Here is a 22,550-nt window from a genome sequence, read left to right as displayed (position 1 = left end):
TAAATGCAGCTCCAACAACATTCAAGAAGATTGACATTATCCAAGATAAAGCTTCCCACTTGATTGGCACCACTACCTTTAACCTTTGGGAGGCAGTGGTATGGTCCCAACATATTGCTCTGGGCACCCAGGTTTGAATCCCACCACGGCAGATGGTAGAATTAAAAGGCCAATGATGATAAGAGTCTGATTAACCGAAAAGCCATCTGGTTCACTAATGTCCTTGAGGGAAGGAATTCTGCCGACCTTCCCCAGTCAGGCCTACACGTGACTCCAGATTCACAGCAATGTAGTTGACTCTTGAATGCCCTCTCAAGGGCAGTGAGGGATGGGAAATAAATGCTGGAAGAGACATCAATGCCCACATTCCATGAAATAATGTTTTTTTTTTAATGATTCTCTTCGCTACTGGTGCACAGCAGTGTGTGTACCATCCACAAGATACATTGAAGTAACTCAGGCTCCTTCCACAGTGTCTTCCAAACCCATGACCTCAACAGCCAGAGGAACAAGGGTAACAGGTGCATTGGAACATTACCACCTGCACGTTTCTCTCTAAGCAACAGCCTGACTAGAAAATACATCACTAAGGCGTCACGGTGACTCATAGCACCGGGGAGCAGGTTCAATTCCGGTTTCGGATGATTGTCTGTGCGTAGTCTGCACGTTCTCCCTGTGGGTTTCCTCCGGGGAGCAGGTTCAATTCCGGTTTCGGATGATTATCTGTGCGTAGTCTGCACGTTCTCCCTGTGGGTTTCCTCCGGCTGGTCCAGTTTCCTCCCACAGTCCAAAGATGTGCAAGCGAGGTGGACTGGTCATGCAAGATTTGTCCCTCAGTCCAGAGATGTGCAGGTTATGTGCAGCTGTGGGGATAGGGCGGGAGAGTGGACCTAGGTAGGGGGTGCTCTTTCAGAGAAAGGGTCAGTGCAGGCTCAATTGGCCAAATGGCCTGCACTGTAGGGATTCTATGGCTCTATAGTTTTATGTTCTTTCAGCATTGCTGGGTGGGAAACCTTGAACTTCCTCCCTAACAGCACTGTGGGTGTACCTACACCACATAGACTGCAGCGATTCAAGAAAGCAGTTCAGCAACAAGGGCAATCAGGACGGGTAAAAATATTGGTCAATAATGTCACGTTCCACAAATGAATAAAACACCATTCAGATGAACAAATTAAATAATGCTCTTTCCAAGGGAAACTTTGCTCCTCTGTATTTGATCTTGTTACACCATGGGTAGTCTCACAAGGGCCAAACAAAATAATTTGAATGGAGAATAACGATATTCAAGAATCCAACATAGATATCAGGCAGATTTTGTCTCATTTGCATTTCTTTTATTTTTGGCATGCATCCTTCGGAGACTACAAAAAGGAGTTAATTGCCTTCAAACGTCTTAAAAAGTGGCAATACATTTTCCTTAAGTGCTCCCTGAAACTCTATACTCTTCTGAATAAGTATCATTTTAAAAACAGGCGATCACGAGTTTAGTAACTTGAGCATTTTTCACTGACTTGTCAAAACCATTTTCTTCTTATAGCTGCAACCAACTTTCTTTTAAATTCCCCAGCTTTCTCAAAAGGATGAACACCCATATTTTCAAAGTAATTTAATATATCATTCATTTTTTATGTTCTCAGGGGGAAAGATCTGCTAAGGGGGTCAGCATGGGACATATGGGGCGCAATTCTCCGCTCCCCACGCTGGGTGGGAGAATCGCTGGAGGACCGGGCGACTCACGACATGCCCCCCTGGCGCCCCCCACGATTCTCCCACCCCCCCCCCTCGGAAGAATTGCCGCTCGCCCTTTTTAATGGCGACTGCCGATTCTCCGACCCGGATGGGCCGAGCGGCCTGCCGTTCGTGACCGGTTCACAACGGCGGCAACCAATTGAAGCTTGTGGGGAGGCGGAGAGGGGAGTGAGCACCATGGCCGTGCTCGGGAGGGGACTGGCCCGCGATTGGTGCCCACCGATCGTTGTGCCTGCGTTTCACAGGGACGCACTCTTTCCCCTCCACCGCTCCGCAAGATCAAGCCGCCACGTATTGCGGGGCAGCGGAGGGGAATATGGCAACCGTGCATGCGCGGGTTTGAGCCGTCAGCCGTCGTGACGTCAGCCGCGCATGCGCGGGTTGCAGCCGGCCAACCTGCGCATGCGCGGCTGACATCACTTTGGCGCACCAGCCGCGTCATTGACGCAAGCGTCAAGGCCCGGCGGCCGAGAGTTATGGAGGGCCGCTCGTAGCCCCCCGAGTGGGGGTGAATAAGGTGAGAGGAGCAGCCTCCAAGGCCGTCGTGAAACTCGATCGAGTTCACGACGGCCTTCCCGATTTTTCGCGGGAGCGAAGAATTCCACCCATGGTGTGAGGATGATTGTTTTCCCCATGTTCCTCGAGGGGTACGAGCTCCCTGCTAGAGGCGGAGTAGTTTACCCATACTTGGATAAAAGGTCGACCAGTGTGGAACCAACCAACAGAGAGAGCGTACCCGGTGAGGGGCCACATTAGGTGGAGTTTGTGTATATACTTGTTTAAATAAATGTCTTTTACTTCTACTCATTGTGGACTCCCTTTGTCTTACTAAACTGGCGACGAGGGTAAACCTGGAGCTATTGACATGCAAACTATCGAGCTGAGCCACCTCAACAGGTTGATTTTATTTTGGATCACCAAAAAGAGTTGGATAATTCACAACTCTTGGATGCTTTTGGCCCCAGGCTGGGCCGGGATTCGCCTCTACCCGGTGGGGGGCCCCAGCGTGTCGGAGTGGCGTGAACCACTCCGGCGTCGGGCCGCCCCAAAGGTGCGGAATTCTCCGCACCTTTAGGGACCAAGCCCTCACATTGAGGGGCTAGGCTCGCGCCGGAGTGGTTCCCACTCCTCCGGCTGGTGTGAACGGCCTTTGGCGCCCGCCAGCCAGGGCCGAAAGGATTTTGCCAGCCGGCGTAAGTCCGCGCATGCGCCGGAGAGTCAGCGGCTGCTGACATCATACCGGCGTGTGCGCTGGGGAGGCGGAAGAAAAAGAGTGCCCCCACGGCACAGGCCTGCCCGCTGATCGGTGGGCCCCGATCACGGGCCAGACCACCGTGGGGGCATCCCTCGGGGTCAGATCACCCCGCGCCCTCCCCCCAGGACCCCGGAGCCCGCCCGCGCCGCCAATCCCACCGGTCAGGTAGGTGGTTTAAACCACGCTGTCAGCGGCGGGACTTCGGCCCATCGCGGGCAGGAAAATCACTGGGGGAGGCCCGCCGACCGGACCGAATCTCAGGGGGCGGTGAATTCGGGACACAGCGGGGGCAGGATTGACCCCCCGGGAGGTCAGAGAATTCCGCCCCTGGTATCAGTATGCAGAGCAGACGTGGTACTTTTTCAGACCAATAACATCTTGGAAAACAAACACAAGGCCATACTTCTGCCGCAGCCTGTGGAGCTCACACGTTTGGAGTGATCCAGGGCCTCACGCTTCCAGCGGTGCCCGACATGGTACCGTCTGACCAGCTCATCTCATTGGTGGGACAGCATTTCAACCCCACCCCATCTATCACCATTCAACATTACAGGTTCAATACTCCAGAGTATATTTCAGGAACTCAGAAAACTGCTGAATATTGTGAGTACGGTGCGGTATTGACAGATATGCTCTGCGACAGTCTGGTCTGCGGGATAAATAGGGCCGAAACTCATTCAGACATGAGTCGGGGAGTCAGCGTGCTGGGAGCAGCCAGACATAAGCAGTAGCTGAGGAGCATCACTGACCATTCCTCGGTGCAAGTCATCATCACCCTCCTGCATTAACTGGGTGGCAGGCACTCAAGGATTCCCCAACCCCAGCATCTGTTCATTACAATCTCTGAAACCTTCATCCCCTGATTACAGGCGAGTCATGACGTCCTGGGAGAAGTGGCACATTGTGCTGTTGGACAACATGTTGGTCCTATTCAGTGAAGCGGGAGGTGACGAGAGAACCCTTGCTCTCCTGTCTATGTGCACCTTCACCTCTGCCTGATCTCCATCCTCTGGTTCCTCAGCAGCCTCTTCCTCAATTCCATCCTGAACATCCCACTCATCTGAGGATTTGTGACACTCCTCCAGGTTTTCCTCATGAAGGTCATCACCTCTTTGTGGAGCCAGATTATTTAGGGAGACAATGCGGGAGAGCCTCTGGGGCTGTACTGGAGGGCATCACCGGACCTGTTGAGGCAGTGGAAGCGCAACTTCAAGAGGCGATTCACTGCTCTGTCACAGCGTAGCATTGCGAGCTTCGTTGTACCAGGTTATTGGCCTCTGCACTGGCGTCATCAGTCAAAGCTCAGGGAATACCCCTTGTCCCATAAAAGCCATCCCTGTAGCCTGGGTTACCCTCAAAAATGTCAGGGATCTGCAATTGCAGAAGATTGAACTATCATACATGTTTCCTGGAAAACGTGCAGACACATGCATAAATCGCATCTGGTGGTCACACAGCAGTTGCACATTGGGGGAGTGGAACTGTTTATGAGCAGGACTCCCTGATGCCACAGGGCACGTGGAGTGATATGGGTGCAGTTGATTGCCCCTTGCTCCTGTGGAAGGCTGGCTATGTTGCCAAGGCCTGTCATTCTCTTGTCTTGCTGCGCCTTGTCCAGGTTGAATTGAATGAAGTCCAAAGCCCTCGCATAGAATGCATCTGTGAGGTAACGGATGTACCTATGGATAAATTCCTGCAAGATGCCACACAGGTCAACCATGGAGCCCTGGAACGACCCCATGGCATAAAGATTGAGGGCTGCTATGTCATTTACGGCCATAGGGAGCGGGTGTCCTCCACCACCATGTGTTGTCAAGTCTACAAAGATGTTGCACAGGTACCGCACAATCTTCCTGGTGAGGCAGTCTCCTACGGCACAAGTAGTCCGTCAGCTCCATGAAGGACACGCGGGTCCTGTGCAATCCTGGTCTCCATCGGCACCTTTGTGCCCCTGTAGGGCTGGTGCGGTTTCTGACCCCTCAGCCTGCTTTGCGGCTCCCTGGTCTCCCACCATTGGGTCTTTCCTGGGTGTTGTCGTCGCATGCTGCTGCTGGAGTCTGTACTCCTCCAACACTAGAATAAAAATAGCCAGCTCCACTGGCTCTATACCGATACTGATCGGCGATCTGCGAGGGATGAGGGAGAGAGAGTCAGAGTCGCCTTTGGCCTCCTATCTGGTTCTTCCCTCTCTTATTCTCTATATCACTGGGGGTTCGGACAGGAGGGTTATATGCTCACACATCCTTAATGGCATTGTCATCTAGATGATGTACGCCTTGGAGGCTAATGTATCCTCACTGACAGGCATTTGGGTCTGGCACATAAGCAAACCCAGTGCCTCTCGATCCCGTGTACATAGAACATAGAACATTACAGCGCAGTACAGGCCCTTCGGCCCACGATGTTGCACCGTCCTGTGAAACCCTTCTAAAGTCCCTCTACACTATTCCCTTATCGTCCATATGCCTATCCAATGACCATTTGAATGTGTTTAGTGTTGGCGAGTCCACTACTGTTGCAGGCAGGGCATTCCACGCCCTTACTACTCTCTGAGTAAAGAACCTACCTCTGACATCTGTCCTATATCTATCTCCCCTCAATTTAAAGCTATGTCCCCTCGTGCTGGACATCACCATCCGAGGAAAAAGGCTCTCGATGTCCACCCTATCTAATCCTCTGATCATCTTGTATGCCTCAATTAAGTCACCTCTTAACCTTCTTCTCTCTAACGAAAACAGCCTCAAGTCCTTCAGCCTTTCCTCATATGATCTTCCCTCCATACCAGGCAACATTCTTGTAAATCTCCTCTATACACAAACGTTTTGCCTTGGATCCTGAGTATTCATCCCATTCCTTGAATTTGAGACTCTGGGCAGCTGACATCGTTAACGGTTAAGTCTTGATGTCCAATTAGTTTGACAAGAATGAGTCTCAGGAATGTTAGAGGGCACAATTGCTTTCAGCTTCAGGTATGGCCAAAGCTAACAGGCACCCTTCTTACTCAGGTTGCATCATTCTGAGATCTCAATGCAGTCATGCCTCGGCACTTGCCAACCACCACCGCCCCCACATCCCCCTCCCCCCCCCGACCCAACAACCCCACCCCGCGGATTCTCTTTTGGGGTCTCAGCCACCCATCCCATTTTGCCCGGCTCCTTGACTCTCATCACACTCCACCTGCAGCCGTTCCATACCCCCACGCCACAGACATCAGACAAACACAGCCCTCTAAGACCTTTTAAACAACACAGGCAATAAACTTCAGGATTACCCACACCAGTCCCAACCCCCACACCGGGAATCTCTGAGCCCATTCCTCCCCCCACTGTACACACCCTCCCAATCCCCTGCACACACCCCATCCCAATCCCCACTAACCCCCAAAACCACCACTTCCGGACCACCCACAGTAATCCTGCACCCCCTCTGGAGCTGGCCAGCGGGTTCTGTCTCCTAGCTCTGGTGCTAGCTGGAGCCAGTGGTGCTCACCTCCTTCCTACCTCTCAGAGGTCATGGTGTCTGGTTCCTGTTTTTCAAAAGCAGTTGTAATTTGCACCAACGTGACATTATGCCTGGTTGGTATATTATAATGGATTTCAACTCATCCAAATCAGACTTGCGCCCTTCCTGGGTGTGAACCTGATCGCGTCATTGGAGAGGGCCCGGGAAGATCGCATTGTGAAACCTCACCGGCGCAGACCCCGTTTTTGGCATCTCACGAGATTTAGCGGCCATTATGGGATTTGCGCCCGTGGCTAACACAGCCACTAATTCCCGCCCAGGAACCTTTTAAGATCAACACAACAACACATAACATCCCTCGGTTTCAAGGACAAACATTGAGGCTCTTTATTGCTCGAAGACAAAGGTTGGGATTCTCCGTTGCAGGTCCAGCCCGCTACCTCGGCGGAGAATTCGGCACGGGCCATTCATGGCAGTGGGATTCTCTACTCCTGCCACTTGTCAATGGGATTTCTCATTGAGACCACCCCCTCGCCTGCGGGAAACCCGTGGGCAGGGGTGCACTGCCAAGGAGACCAGAGAACAAGGTGTTGCTTCAGAAATTTAACACAAAAAGACGAATAGAAGACTTTCAGATCCTGCGCTATTTCCAACGCATGGTCTCAGCATATATTTGCAAGGAAAAGTGAAATGTCCAATCTTCTTTTTACACAACATTTGTGCATTGGCACCTTCAGCATTCTGAATACTTTGATCCAATCCATGTACTTCTGAAGGACCTTGAATGTGAAAATGAAGACAGCTGTAAAAGATTTTTGTATAAAGCATATGACAAATTATTTAAGGGGGAGAGAACGGATTCAAAGTGCACGGATCATTTTTACACGAGCATTGAATGTGTTAGCATTTTAGAGTGTCGAACCTCCATCAGAACTGGAAAAAGTTAAAGATGTAACATGATTTGAGCAAGTACGCAGGCAGGGAAAGAGGAGAGGGGGTATTAAAAAGCAACAAGGAAGATCTCTGGAAGGCGGGAAGGATTAATGACAGAAGGGATGGTAATGCAAGCCAATAAAATAAGGTAGTGGGACAATTGAAGGAAAAAAGCCAGGTCTAGAGGAGCTGTAAATGGAAATAGCCAAACCATCACCAATAACAGTTGTATGCAAAGTTTTGGGTAGAAGTTATGATCTGCAAATGTTGAATTGTGAAAGCTGCAAAGTGGCGAATTAAAAGATAAGGCACTGTTTCTTGAGCTTATGTTGAGCTTCACTGAAAGAATGTAGGAGGTCAAGAACAGAGGTTAGAGTGGGAGTGGGGGGAAGACTTAAAATGGCTGGCAAAATCTCCACCATCAAACACTGCACCATGGTGAGTTCATGTGTGTTGATGGAGGTGACCACCTGCTCATATTGGAAAGAATAGCCTCTACCCTCTGCAAAAAGCCTTTGTGTCAAGTTGATGCTTGCCTTAGCCATGCTCCTTGAAGTTTTTAAAAATATTTTTATTCTCCCCCTTTTTCACATTTTCTCCCAAATTTACACCCAACAATAACCAACAATCAGTAACAAATGTAATGTCAATCCCCATATCAATAACAACAATCCCATCCTCCCACCAAACATCAGCTCGCATGTTAACATAAACAAATGACAAAAAGGAATCAGGAATCACCCATAGTCACCATTAACACAAACAGTCCCCCTCCTCCTGAACCCTCCCAACACCTTAATGCTCGATGTAATCAAATTCTCAAAAGTGCACAATGAATAACGCCCATGAATTGTAGAACCCCTCCATCCTTCCCCTCAGTTCAAATTTGACCTTTTCAAGAGTCAAGAATTTCAGCAGGTCCCCCCGCCACGCAGGGCACAGGGTGGAGAAGTTGATCTCCATCCCAACAGGATCCACCTTTGGGCGATCAACAAGGCGAAGACTACAACATCTGCCTCCGTGTCCGTTTCTAACCCCAGCTGATCCAACACCCCGAATATGGCCTCCTGAGAGCCTGGGTCCTGCTCCTTGATATTGATCTTTATGGCAAGCTTCCTAGTGCACCAAGTATTTGGTTAAACACACCCACCAACTTTCTTCTGTTGCATGGTCCTCTGACTCCTCTACAATGGAACTGAGCAGTGGATGAGGTTCATCCTGCAGTCGGTAGGATATCCCATTTGAAGATGAAGTCGCTCACTTTAACAGCTTGTGTCAGATCGCTACACTTCTTCATGCACTTGGAGTAACACTTCTGGCATTGACCTCCGCTGCTACATATTCCAACTGCCTCCTGAGCATCTGTCTGGGGGGCTTCCTGCCCCCTGAATAAATTAGACATCTCTCCTTTCCACTCGACGTCAAGTGCATTGTCTAAAAACATTGATGCTCACCACCCCCTCCCATTTTCTCATCCAAGGTTAGAGGTATCACAGCCCATATCTACTAATGAAAAAAATCCTACTATTTCTTACAGCCATACTGCTCCTCCCCTCTAAATAATTAGAGCCAATGTAACACATTGCCTGCAATACAATGTATCGCCAAGGATTAATCATACATTCCAATCCTTGTGCTTGGATTTAGCTCATTTCTCCTGCCTTGCATCTAGCTTTCAGTCCTTACCCTCTTTACTCCTTTAATATCCCCATTCGGTGTCCTTGTTCTCATTCTCAGGACCTTAAGATGTTCTTCTATAGGGCAGCACGATGGCCTAGTGGTTAGCACAACCGCCTCACGGCGCTGAGGTCCCAGGTTTGATCCCGGCTCTGGGTCACTGTCCGTGTGGAGTTTTCACATTCTCCCCGTGCCTGCGTGGGTTTTGCCCCCACAACCCAAAAATGTGCAGAGTAGGTGGATTGGCCACATTAAAATTGCCCCTTAATTGGAAAAAATAATTGGGTAATCTAAATTTATTTAAAAAAAGATGTTCCTCTATGTAAGGGACGCAATACAATGTAAATGGTTGGTATTCATGAACCCTTGTAGCACATGGTACCATAGATGAAGAGAAAAATAAACTCAAGTTGAAAGCTTACATGAGAAAATAAAGAAAAAAGTTAAAAGAGGTTTAAGGGAAGCAAAGAAGCTGTACGAGGATAGAGTCCAAATTTTAGAAAAGTGAAGTATTGGACATGTATCTTGGTAAAAAGAGAATTGTTACATGTGTGGTGAGAAGCTTGAAGGAAAGAACAATTCTTGGCTGAAATTGGCAATAATATTTAGTGAGCAATCTGTTTCAGTTTTTATTTTTTTTAAATGATAAAGGGAGGGATTGAATGGAAATTGGCGATTGAATGGAAATTGACAAATAGAAGAAAGGTGCTACAAAATTTAAAGCTAAAGGAGGACCAAGATGCTTGCAAGAGCTCTATTGTAAAGGGGATGTGGTGGGCATAAGACAGCTCAGATAGCTTGAAAAGCTTTTGAAAACAGACAAATCAGAGGCTGTGAATTATAATGTTAATGATTTAGGCATGTCGATATTTCAGATAGGTTCAATAGGTGGTTGAGGGAAAAGGGATGAAGGGATGTGATTACAGGAGGGTTACGTGGGATTAGAACTATTGCTCACATGAAGATAAACTCCAATACAAAATTGCTGGGTTGCACTAAGTAGCCTGCATGTTCCTTTGTTGTAACGTTAATGCAAAAACAGAACTTTTAATAGCATATGTGTACCATTTACAAAGTGCAACGCAACAACTTTCCAAGCCAATCATGCAACAGCACCTTCCAAACTGGTGAGCTTTACTACCTAGAAGGACAAGGGCAGCAGGCACATGGGAGCACCACCACATGCAAGTTCCCCTCCAAGTTAGGCACCATTCTGATTTGGAAATGCATTTCCGTTCCTTCACTAGGGTTGGACCAAAATCCTGGGGCGTGATTCTCCCATATGGGGAGAAATCGTAAGGCTGGCGTCAAATCCGGGCGGGTTTGACGCCAGCCCCCCCCTTCCCGACCGGGAACCGATTCTGGTCCCCGGTCGGGGCTAGCATCCCGACGCCGTAAACTCCGGCATCGTGGGCTTAACGAATTTCGTTAAGCCCGCTTGCCAGAATTAGCGGCGGCTGACGCGTCATATGACGTCAGCCGCGCATGCGCGGATTGGAAGACTCCAACCCGCGCATGCGCGGATGACGTCATCGCGCATTTGCGCGAAACCCGCGCATGCGCGGGCCGGGATGCCCCTCAGCCGCCCCGCGAATGGATACTGCGGGGCGGCGGAAGGACAAAGAGTGCGCGGGCATCGGGCCCGCTGCCTGCGATCGGTGCCCACCGATCGCGGGCCCATGGCACCCTTGGCACGGCCGTGGTACTGCCGTGCCAATCGATGCCATGGTTTTAAAAATCGACAGTTTACGGCCGTTTTTACGAACGGCCAGACCAGGTGTGTTTGCCGTTCATAAAAACAGCCGTAAAGGGCTGGGAACTCGGCCCATCCATCAGCTGAGAATCGCTGCCGGCCATAAAAAAACGGCGGCAGCGATTCGTATCGGGAGTCGGGCGTGGCGGGGGGGGAGAATAGCGGGAGGGCGTCGGAACAGCATGGCCGTAAAATTTTACGAGCCACGCTATTCTCCGCACCGTCGGGAGTGTGGAGAATCGCGCCCTAACTTGTTTTTAATTCCACCAGGATAGGAAGAAAAAATCAATAATATCAAACTACTTTACTTTCATAGTTCCGGGATCGTTATGCAATTGCTGGTACAATATGAAAATCATCTATTTGTGATAATGCAATATTTCTGTTCCACAAAACATTGGCCAGAATTTTGTTCCCCCGGTGGCAGGTATTTAGGCAGAGTGGGGGGAGGGCAGGTTTGGAGCGTGCAATTGCACAGATGGGATTCCATGTGGGTTCCAGTCCACTTGATCACTCAGCGATTTTACACTGGCCAGGCAGGGCCTCAGTTGAGTAAGCTTCCTTGCCCTGGTTGCAGCCCTTCAGTGGCAGGAGGATTGATCTTGTGTGGAGGAAGACGAGAAAATTAACTGATTTAGATTGCAGGTGGGAAGTTGGGGGTGTGTGCCTTCACCAGAAGCCCCCTTTGAAGTTACCACCCCCCCCCTCCTCTAAGGTCTGGGGTGTCTGGACATGCCTGTCCCCTTGGACTCTTCCCCAATCTCTTCACCCCCCCTCCCCTGCTCCCGCCCCCATCCTAGATGTTCCCTACCTTCCTCGCCCTGGAACCATTTGAACTTACCTTCGCCTCTTTGCGGCAGGACCACGTCTCAGGGGTCCTGATGCAATTCCTCAACAGTCCGCTGCAGCTCTTGTCACTACAGGGACTGGAGAGCTGCCAGTCAATCGGGACTTGCCCCTGAGTGAGGGACGAAAGTCCTGCCTGCAACCACTTCATGCTCATTCGAGCCTGAAATGACTGCGGGACGCTTGCTTTCGGTGGGGCTGTGTTTCACTGCAGACCCTTTGGATGGCGGGAAGCGAGACCCCCCCATCTGAAAGAAATCAGGCCATTGTATATTCTAATTCAGCAACTCATCTGATATCTATTTTTCTAGAATATCTTTGGCATGTGACTATGGAAAGTTCCATGGAAAGAACTTCATGCCAACGAGAGCCTTCCCATTGATCAACCACTTTCTAAGGCTAGCAAAAGGTGACCAATTTTCTTTGCTGCCAAATCAGCAGACAGGTTGCTTGGATTTAATTACTCAAACAATAATTACAGTAATTACTTGGTGTTCTCGGGTTCTATCAGCCTCAGGCAGCAAAAATCAACCACAAAGGCGTTGAGTCTAATACAAGTACCTGATGTCAATCATTATGCTGGTTTTCCATTGTACTTTGTCAACAATAATGCAAATCAAGGGTGAAAGGTGACATCCAATTTTCTGTTTGCATTACACCAACACTGGAAAGGTGAATCTTTGTGGCTGAGTAATTACCTTAACCCACATGATGAAATAGATAGACGTTACAGCAGGAAACAGGTCATTCAACCTGACCAGTCCATGTCGGTGTTTCTCCACCATGCAAGCAAGAGTTATGACTTGTCACATTATGAATCACATGTCAAATGCGAGTGCTTCATACCCAGTGTCACTACATTGTAGAAAGCCATGTCTGATGAATTAAGCCTCTGTGCTAATACGTACCCAACAGCCATAGGGCGGAGTTAAATTCATACTGTTTTGGCATGGATGAAAGATAAATCTATGAGCGTTCCAAAATCAGATTTAACTGACCTAACCAATTGATCAAATTAAAGTCAGACAGAAGCTAAACTGTTTGGGTATTATCTCGTGTGCAGCTACAATAATGCCTGCTCTGGGCATCTGTTCCAAAAGCTAGAATGAATCTATTAAATGACAATTTTCAACAGTGTTTTTTTCTAATTTTTAGCAGACATAATTTGGCATTTGACTGATATTCGGCAAGCGCACTATTTTGGAAATGATACACTCACTCCCGCTGTGAATTTTCAAAACTCTAAATCATCAAATGTACAAAAGCATTCAAATGGCGGGTATAGGAATGTAAACTGTAAAGTTTGCTGAATTCTGATGCTGCATTAAGCATTCAAATAGTATTCAAAAATGTGTTTTCTTGTTTTATTCACGAAAGCTTCGCTGATTGCAAAGTGATGCTCTGTACTATTGAATCTGTGGGCTTTACACCTCCTCCTAGACCTACAAAACAGTACCCTGCACTTCTATCACTTCATTTTCTTACATGTGGGAGAAAGTAGGGTTCATTTTAACCCCCAAAAGTGAGACATTAAAATTTCTTAAACCTGGACCCAACCTGGTTGAACTCCACCCATACCAGGTTTTAATGGAGGGGAATGGGGACAGGCAGCCAAGTTAGTCCCAGAAGGTGGATCACTCATTTATATAACTTAAGGAGGTTGTGTTCCCAGAAATGTATCTGTGTTTCAGTCTTACTGTTGGCTAGCTGGATTTCTTGAGCCTCAGGAAACCTGTCAGCTAAAAGGACGTGCGGACTGTTGCAATTTGGAATGACTAAGTGCCTTTTCCAGCACTGTTTGTGGACCAGGAGGAAGAGACACACTGCCCCATGATCCACCATGCACATCTGTAAACCTCCCCTGTGATTGGACCTCTACCCCATAATCACTAACATGCCCGCTATGAGATTGAACCCCACCCATGATCATTAATTCTTCCAACATGATCATTGGCATCCCCTCAAACTGCATCCCTCACTCCGACTGCTCCCTAATCCAAGTCTGATCCTTCCCCAACATCCTCCAATCTCTCCCCGAATTTCATAGTCCCCTCTAACCCTCAAAGCCACCCTGTAACACCCCCCTCCCTACCCGCCAACCCCCTGACAATCTTAATGCAAGAAGCATGAAACCTACCTCCCACATGACAGTGGGCATTTCTGGCGCTATTCCATCCACCACCTCTGAGAGGGAGCCTAGCCTGTCAAATAGGCAGGTTTCCGGGTGGGAAACCTGTTGTAACAGATCTGCGCAGCACTTGGACCAACCAGATCCCTTCCTGCGCTTGGCGGCTGCACCCCAGAAATGTCAGGGTCATGAGGGCCTATATTTACCTTCTGTTGAAATTATTAAACAGAGGGAAAAATGGGCTCATATGTCTAGCTTATGCCAACATTTGAAGAGAGATGTGTGGGAATAGTCACAGTTTTACGATCTAATATCACCAGGGAATGGGGAGAATGGAGTCTTGCATGTCCAATTTGAAATGAACAGAGCGGTCAATACTTAGCAACCGCCTACAATGGGTTTTCTACGAATGAGACCAGTCCATGGGACATGTCAGTTTTCTTTACTCGTTCAAAACAAAAGTGATATAGGAAGTCAGCTGAGATGGTGAATAAAGTGAATGAAAGATGAGATTCACATTAACAAGGCAAAAAGAATGTGAAACACCATGCAGGAGAGGTCAGAGATTGGCACGAATGATGTTATGCCGTTTATTGCGTGGCTGCACAATAATAATTTTGACAAGGTTGCAAAGGAATGGCACCTTTGATCAGAGAATAGGGTCTGGCTGAGTGTGGCCCTTGTCATGATTGGAGCCTTGAGCTCAAGCGCACCAGCTTCTGCTTTTATATCTATCAAATTGCCATCCGTCATTAATTTGTTCTGCTTGGTTCATGTCAGACATGGGCAGGGATTCGGTTGGCACAACAGGTATCTCAATATATGATCGGTGACAACCTTTTTTATTCCAACACATTCCTGGCTTTCCTTTCCTACATTCCATCTTCCATAAACATTAGGTTATCCAAAACTCTGTTGTCCACGCAGCAAGTCTGCTCCCCTATCACCTCCTGCTGGCGGACCCTACATTGGCTTCCGGTCAAGCAATATCTCCCTATCCCTCATCCCCTCCAGCTCCACAACCCTCCAACATATCTGCACTCCTCCACTTCTGGTCTCCTCAGCAGTTTCAATAGCAATTGCTCTGCCACTGGTGCTTCCGTTGCCTTTGCCGAAGATCTGGAATTCCCTCTCGATGCTTCCTCTCTACATCACTTTTCTCTTTTAAGGTGCTCCCTGAAACCCATCTCTGTAACCAAGCCTTTGGTCATTTTATTGAATCCCTCTGCATGTGGCTCAGGGTCATTTTTTTTATAATGCTCCTATGAAATGCCTGGGACGTTTTATTGTATTAAAGGTCCTATTTAAATATAAATTGTGGCATTGCTCTCTTGTTAGATCTTGATATTTGCTTGTCAGGTCAGAGCATCAGGATGATAAAGTCAATCATGCCTTCCACCAAGTAGCATCCCTTAAATATTAACCTGTGATTATCCCTCTCTCCAGTTGCTCTGTCTGGACCTGTAAAGACTTAACTAGCTGCAAAGACTCACATTCAAAGTATCATCTTGCATCATTGACTTTGTCTATATATGTGTTTCTGGAACCCACCTCTTCATTCACCTGATGAAGGAGCAGTGCTCTGAAAGCTAGTGATTCAAAACAAACCTGTTTGACTTTAACCTGGTGTTGTAAGACTTCTTACTTTACAGTTGGGCATGAATGGGCATTTTGCCATTTAGCTTCTTGTGCCTGAGCTGCCAAGTGTGTGTCACTTTGGGAAGGTTGGCACATTGATTCAGATCACCTCCTTTTACTTTATTTTCTTGGTGAACTTCTTGGCTTCGTGATCCAGGCTGACATTGAGTTAATCATCGAGATTCATATTCCAATCTAACTGACATGTGCAGGCAACAATCTTGGGGCGGGATTTTCTGGCTCTTCCCCCAGTGGGATCTTCTGGTCCCATTGATGGTGACCCTCTGCGACGGGTTCCCCGGCGTCAGGACGGGCGGACCACGCAAAATGTGGGACCGAAATACCCTGCTGGTGGCCAATGATAAGCCGCCTCTACTCCCGGAGAATAGGCCACGTGGGGGCTGGAAAAGTCCCACCCTCTGTCTTTGTGGTTGGTGATCTCAAGTGCCTTGTATCTGTCCTGGTGAAAGATCATCACCCTGAAACATTGGGCAGGGTTTTGGGCCACGTTAGCTGTGAGGCCAAAAACGGGATTTGCTCTGGCGAAACTTCCAAATGTAATCTTCCCGGACTCTCCCCGATCATCTGATCAGACTCACACCTAGGAAGAGCACAAACCTGATTTCCATGAATTTGAATCCATTACCATATACTTAGCATGGTTAATGTCGCATCTTCAGCCCTGCCTGAATCTTCCCACCCACCAGGCATGACGTCACGCTGGTGCAAATTGCTACTGATTTTTAAAAACAGGAACCGGGTGCCATGGCCTCCGAGGGGAAGGAAGGAGGCAATCACCAATGTGTCCAGCTGCAGAGAGGGGGGGGTCGATGGTGTCCGCCGGGCTCTGGGGTGGCAGGGGTTTGGAAGAAGGGTCGAGATGTGTGAGAGAAAGAGGAAGGCAGCTGTTGGGGGCAAAAGGCTGCACTCGCGGAGCAAGGTGGGGGTCATGGTTGGTGTGGGCTGTCCTGAAATATGTTCTCCGTGTTGTTCAAGTGATATTTTAGGGCTGTGTAAGTCTGCCGTCTGTGGCATAGGAGCATGGGTCGGGGGTGGCTGCGGGGCACATGGGGTGGGTGTGATGAGAATCAAAGAGCCAGGCCTAAAGCTGGATGGATATGGATGAGATCCGAAAAGAGAGGACAACACGGCACCCACCTTGGGGGGTTCTCAACCTCTTTCTTGAGTACTTGTCCAGCAGGCTTAAGTATTGAGGCATGACTGCAATGCCATCTCTGAATGATGCAACCTGAGTAAGAAGTGTGCCTATTAGCTTTGCTTATTTCTGAAGTGTAAAGTAATTGTGCCCTCCAACATTCCTGAGACTCATGCTCATCACACTAATTAAACATCAGGAGTTAGCCCGTAACAATGTCAGCTGGCCACAGTCTCAGAGCAATAGGATGAACACTCAGTGTTCAGGGCTGAACGTTTGGTTGCACGAGGCGGACATGACGGTCCAGCTGACCCTCCTATCGGGACCCCCAGTGTTAGACAGCCAAAGGGAGGTGAGAACCAGATGAGAGACTAAATGCGAGTTTAAGTGGGCAAGGGCACAGGCCGGGCCGGTTCTGTTCTGGAGATGGGAGGGCACCTGAGTTGTTAGCAAGCGATCATTGCTGGATAAGGTCTGGGACTGGCTGCTTCCTGGACCAAAAGGCCAGTGGGTCAGATGGTTGGCAGCTGTGACACCAACCTGTCTATCTCTCTCCCATCCCTCACAGGAACCTGATCGATATTGATATGGAACCAGTTGAGCTGGCTATCCTACTTATAACTGTGTTGGAGTAGCACAGACACCAGTACCGAAGTGCAGCGGCACCAAGGGAAGGCCCTTTGAAGGAAATCCGGGGGCCACAGGGCAGGCTCAGGGGTTGGAGGCTGCACTGTCCATGCAAGGGGCTCAAAGGTGCCATAGGAGACCAAGGGTCTACTGGACTTATGCCGCAGACTCCGCATCCGCCACCAATGCCATGTCCTTGCGGATTTGGCGCGATGTGGCGGCAGAGGACACCAGCTCCCTGTGGTTGCGAAGGTCCAGTAGCCCTCAACGTCTATGCTACGGGGTCCTTCTAGGGCTCCATGGGCGCCATGTGTGGAATATCACAGGCATCTGCCCATAAATGCATCCTTGAGATCACTGATGCACTTTATGCCAGGGCTCCAGACTACATAGATTTTTACCTGGACCAGGCTCAGCAGGACAAGAGGGATATGGGTTTTGGGAACATGGCTGGTCTGCCACAGGTGCGTTTGACAGCACCCATGTCGCTCTCCGTGCACTGTGGTACCAGGGAGTCCCCTTCATAAACCAGAAGGGGTCCCACTCCTTCAATGTGCAGCTGGTGGGTGGCCACCAGATGTGGCACATGTGCTCGTTTTCCAGGGAGTGTGCATGACAGCTACATCCTCAGCGAGTGACAGATCCCTGGAATCATCGATAGAGACACCCCAGGCTACAGAAGTGACTTGTTGGGGACAAGGGATATCCTCCCCGGTTGTGACTGATGGCATCAGTGCAGAGGCCACACACTGAAGCGGAGGTCAGGTACAATGAGGCCTACAGTTGAGCGGTGCATCAGCCTGTTAAAGTTGTGGTTCCACTGCCTTGACAGATTTGGTGGGGCCCTGCAATACAGCCCCTGGAGAGTCCCCCACATTGTGGTGGCTTTCAGTGACCTACATATACTGGATCTGCAGCGGAGCGATTATTTTCCTGAGGATGGCCCCGAGGAGTGGCACGTGCCATCGGACAAGGAGGACATGCACGAGGCCATTGAGGAAGAGCCAGCCAAAGATCCAGAGGATATAGGCCAGGTGGAGGCGATAGTGCTGCTCTAATCACCTCCCAATTCATGGAGGAGGACTAGCTTGCTGTCCAACAGCATGACCCCTCCTGGACATTGTGACTCCTCTGTGACCAGAGCAGAAGTTGTTTGTGATGCTGAACATCAGGGTACTGGGACAGGGAGTCTTTGAGTGCCTGCCCAGTTGATGCAGGATGGTGATGATGACTCGCAGTGAGGAATGGTCCGTGATGCTTCTCAGCTACTGCTTATGTCTGATTCCTGTCTGTCTGCTCCCAGGATGCTGACTCCCGGTCTCACATATGAGTGAGGTTCAACCCTATATTCCTTTGTCCGTTTACTCCAGAGAGGGATTAGGGTTGAGGGTCCAGGGTTAACAGAATCATGCCTAAGTTTTATCATTGCTAATGAAACATTGGCACTGAAAGGGTCTAACCACCTGGCAGATACCAACCTCAGCACCACCCTCACCCTTACCACATCCACCATCCCCACTCCCCCCTGACCCGCAGTGGAATTATGCGTCTTGTTTTGTGTCTTGCAGGACCTGCTGGTGATGGGGCGGGTCAATCTGGTGTCCCCTGCCCTCAACCAGTGCCAAAGCCAGAGCCCACCCCCATGCCGAGTAGAGAAGACAACAGCAGCACACGGATAGCAGCTCTCGACAAGAGGCCCAAGACACCCCGAAGCTCGAGTCTGGGGATTTTCAGTCACATCCGCCTTCAACACCGTCCACCAGCCTAGAGAAACTCACCTCAGGTGGACACTTCAGTGAAGAGGCTCCTAGGACACTCTCACCACACAGCTGCTCCTGTACAGCAGGTGTAGAAACAAACACCCGAGGGGGTGGACGGTCGAAGGGCAGGCCGACCCCAGATGCCATCCAGATGGGTTTCGGGCTTCTGGAATGGACAGTCATAGAGCCTGGGACTGCATGACGGGTTGTCGCCGAGCATCCAGCGCCCACAGGTGCAGGTGGCGGAGACCAACTCCTTCCAGCAGCAGGAGTTGGTGCTGACCATGCTTGCCACCCAGGCCAACATCGCACGGGTGGTGTCCGCGGTGGAGGCATTTAGGACGAGGGTCTTGCCTATGAGCATGTCCAAGACCTGGGGCATTCTATGCAGGCGCTGACTGAGGCCCAGGACAGGGTTGCAGCCTCACAGGCAGCCATGTGCCACAGGCAGCAGCGCTCCTGAGTGTGGCCCAGTCACAGCAGCGCTGTGAATGCCGACGTGGCACAGGCACAGAGAGAAGTTACCCAGTCCCAGAGGGAGATGGCAGTCACTGGCTGATGTGACACAGACCCAGAATGTGGTGGCACAGTCAATGGGTGATGTGACCCAGTCCCTGACAATGATGGTTCTCTCCCTGTACTCCATGCCAACGAGCATTCATACCCTGTTCGAGGCCAGAGAAGGTCTGCAGGACTGTCAGCGCCAGGTGGCGGGGGAGCCCCAGGGGATAGCTCCGCTTACACCCCCAGCCCATGGAGTAGCCCGGGGGCCATCCAGCAGCTCGAGGGAGGAGGAGGTGTTGAGGCCATGCTGGTTACTCCCACAGGGCAGATCCCGGAACTGTCCCTGGTGCATCTGGCGGGCAGCGGGCAGAACAGGCGACACCACACCACCTGGGAGACCCGAGCAACATCAGGTCTGGTCACCCCAGAAAACGGCTGCCAACAGGGACCCAGGTCGCAGGAGGGGAATCACAGCAGGCTGCCTCCACTCCTGATGTACCATCGGGGGATCAACCTAGATGTAGCATTAGGGTCTGTAAGGCCATAAAAGTAGACACCAGTTAAGTTGGCACGGGTGCAGGGCACAGTTTAGTGATAGGGGCTAGGGCATATATCTGTAAATATTTGTGCACATCAAACACCTGTTAACACTGTTCCAATCTGTCTCGGTGCTCTGTCAGATGGGTGTGAGGGGTGGGCTGGTCTGAGCTGTCCAGAGGGTGGGGGGATGGGCAGACGTTATGGATGGCCTAGGCTCGTCATCCTCCTCCCCCCCTCCCAACCGTTCCCACCACCGCCATCCTAGGGATCCGATGGAACCATGTGATGGAATGGCCAGCTTGCATACAGGGATCACCCAGGTGGGCAGTGGAAAGTGCTATCTTGAGCAGAAGTCAGACGCGGTCATAAAATGCGGAGCAGCAGACCTCATCACGGAGCGGGCTGTCATCATCCTCCATCCCATGGACCGCACCCGGTGTTACTGCCGACCCAGGGCCCACACCCTGCAGTGCGGCAGGTATGTATCACAGAAGGGGTTGCAGATGGGGGAATGGACGGGAAGGAGTGATTGGGTGGGTGTGGGGGTGGGATGCGGTGTCTGTGCTCCTGGCCAGTTCCCCCCCCCCTCCTCCCGGCCTCGTCAATGAACCTGGGGGCAATCTGAGCACCCACTGTGCGCTGGCCCGGGCACACACATCGTGCGATGGGCCCAATGTCCTGCCCATCCTCGCCCTTCCCCACATCCTCCTCGCTGGATGAGGCCTGCAGTTCACCATCCTCCTCCAAGACATCGCCCCTCTGATGTGCGATGTGGAGGATGCAGCAGGCTGCCACAATGCAGGTGACCCTCTCAGCGTCATACTGGATGGCCTCTCCAGAGCATCCAGGTACCTGAACCATATCTTTAGGAGGCTGAAGCACCACAAGATCACACCCCTGGTTGCTGCATGGTCGTCGCTATAGTTGTCTCAACATTGGTCTGTGGACTCCGGATATGCATCATCAGCTACGATCACAGTGGATAACTTCTGTCGCCCAGGGGCCAACACCCCCAGCCCGGGGGGTGTCTCAAACATGTCAGTAATCGTCGAGTGTGCCAGGCTGAAGGCGTTGTGCACACTGCCCAGGTATGAGGCGCATCTGATGATCACATATCAGCTGCACATTCATTGAGTGGAACCCCTTTCTGTTTGTGTGGAGCGGCCTGCCATCTGAAGGTATGGACCCAGGACATGTCGGCGATGGTGGCGAACCCCACTGCCCAGGCATCCTGATGGGCTCAGTCCACTTTGAAATGGATGTATTGTGCTGACTGGACATGTAGGGCCTCCATGACGGCACCGAGGTCTGTGACATCCCAGACAGGTCCCCACTCGATTCCTGGAAGGGCCACCTGGCATAAAGGTTCAGGGCGACCATCACCTCGATGCCCACTGGAAACGGGTGTCCTCACCCATTCCCCCCGCGATGCCAGGCACGCCATGATCTGGCAGATATGTCACACGGTCTCCCTGCTCAGCCAGAGTCTTCGACAGCATGCCAGGTGCGGCAGGTCCTCGAACGACTGGCGCTGCCGGTACACGCAAGGCCTCATGCGGCTCCTCCTTTGTACCTCCCCCTCCGCGGACTGTTGGGCGGCTGGCTCTCCATCCTCAGCGGCTGCCTCCTGTTCCTCTAGGGCAGGCTCCGCTGCTGCAGCTTCCTCCTCCTCAAGCAGCTACAGCTCGTACAGCTGCAGGGCATCTCCCAGGGCTGCAGCGACTAGGAGGAAGGCCACCATTGCTGGTTGAATTCCAATATCCATTGTCTGCAGGGGATGAAAAGCTGACATGTTAACATGGTGCATAACCCCGTGTCCAACCAGGTCCAACAGGCCAAACGCCGTTTGGGTGGGGGCATGATATGGCAATGGGTGGAGTGCAGGGGGGAGGGTCGGGCCACCCATACGGCCGGTGATATTCCGCAGAACCAAGGGCCAAGGTTGGCGATCAGTGGAGTATGCTGCAAGATTGCTGCCTTGCAGGCTGCAGCAATGGCGGGCCATGCCTGGGACCGCCCCAGTCCCGTAAGGGGTAACCCTGGCCATATAGCCCATTCCCCCAACACCACCCCCCCACCCCGGCCATGACAGTGCCCCCCCATCCTGGCCAGTGTCTGGCCTGGCAGCCCACAGTCGCGCCTCTCCGTGTCCTACCTCCTCTCTCTCCCTCATTGGCCACGAGGCCGGTTTCACAATTTTTAAAAGCCCAAATGAACCTCGGCGTTGGGAATTCGACCCCTCGGTGGCAGAGGATTGTGGAGGAATGGGAGAATACCCGGTCAGGCCAGCTAATGATATGCACACGGCGTTTACTGTACATGCGTTCTGGAACGCATTGACACCGCTGTCGAGGCAACGGAGAATTGCGATTTGGCGTGAAATCAGCGCCCGTCGAAACCGATTCTCTGTTCAGTCGCAGTTCCCAATTTTGCCGTCGGCCGATGGAGAATGCTACACCATGTATTTAAAGCCCTCTCTTTAAATTCCATCTCTTAAGTGGAACCAAAAGACGATTTCA

This window comes from Scyliorhinus canicula, chromosome 1 (assembly GCF_902713615.1).
Source record: "Scyliorhinus canicula chromosome 1, sScyCan1.1, whole genome shotgun sequence".
Taxonomy (NCBI): Eukaryota; Metazoa; Chordata; class Chondrichthyes; order Carcharhiniformes; family Scyliorhinidae; genus Scyliorhinus; species Scyliorhinus canicula.
This window is presented reverse-complemented; position numbering follows the sequence as displayed.